This window comes from Empidonax traillii, unplaced genomic scaffold (assembly GCF_003031625.1).
Source record: "Empidonax traillii isolate 1590-97213 ecotype Southwest subspecies unplaced genomic scaffold, ASM303162v1 scaffold5085:size8921, whole genome shotgun sequence".
Classification (NCBI taxonomy): domain Eukaryota; kingdom Metazoa; phylum Chordata; class Aves; order Passeriformes; family Tyrannidae; genus Empidonax; species Empidonax traillii.
In genome coordinates, this window is record NW_020960278.1 from 7,888 (window position 1) to 8,921 (window position 1,034).

Here is a 1,034-nt window from a genome sequence, read left to right on the forward strand (position 1 = left end):
GCCCTACAAAAAACGGGGGGCTCAGGCGGGGGGAGGGGGGACACGGCTCCGGCCGAGGCCACACCTGGAAGAGAGCAGAGAGGTGAGGGGGGTACGGGGGGACACGGGGACAGCGGACACAGGACACCCGGACACGGGACACCCGGACAAGGGACACCCAGATATGGGGACACCCGGACATGGGAACACCCAGACATGGGGAAACCCAGACATGGGACACCCAGATGTGGGGACACCCAGACATGGGGACACCCAGATGTGGGGGACACCCAGACGTGAGGACACCCGGACACGGGACACCCAGATATGAGGACACCTGGACGTGGGGACGCCCAGACATGGGGACACCCAGATGTGGGGACACCCAGGCACTGGGACACAGTGGTGACAGGGCCTGCTCCAGCAGGGAATGGGACATCCCGCTGATGGGGGAGGGACAAGGAGGTGACAGCCCCTGCTCTGTTGAGGACGGGGTCCCAGTGACACGAGAGGGACACGGCGGTGACAGGGGGGACACGGCGGTGACAGGGGACAGGGACACGGCGGCGGCAGCAGCAGCGACCCGGGACACATCTGACCTGGCGCAGCGTCGGCGTGCGGGGGCCGCGAGGCCACGGCGACGGCGGCGAGTCCTGGGGTGGGGGGAGGAGGAGGAGGAGTCCGTGGCGATCCTGGGGGGGGAGAGGCCGTTACCGAGCGCCGGGGCCGCGGCTCCGCGGGGGGCGGCGCTCCCACCGCTCACCTCAGAAGGCGGAATAGCGCGCCCGCTCCCCGAAGGGGTCCCGCTCGAAGCGCTGCAGGTCGTAGAGCGAGGCCCGGGCCACCGAGGAGACGGGCGAGAGCTGGCCCCGCTCGTACGTGTACGCCTCTCCCACGGTGCTGGCCGCGGCGGCCGTGCGGCGCAGGGGGCTCCTGTCCCGGGTGTAATAGGTGGAGGAGGCGGCCGCCGCGGCGGCGGTGGCGGCGGCGGCGGCGACGGCGGCCGCCGCGCCCGGGGTCGGCAGCAGCGCTCGGTCGTACGCGTCGAGGGCGGC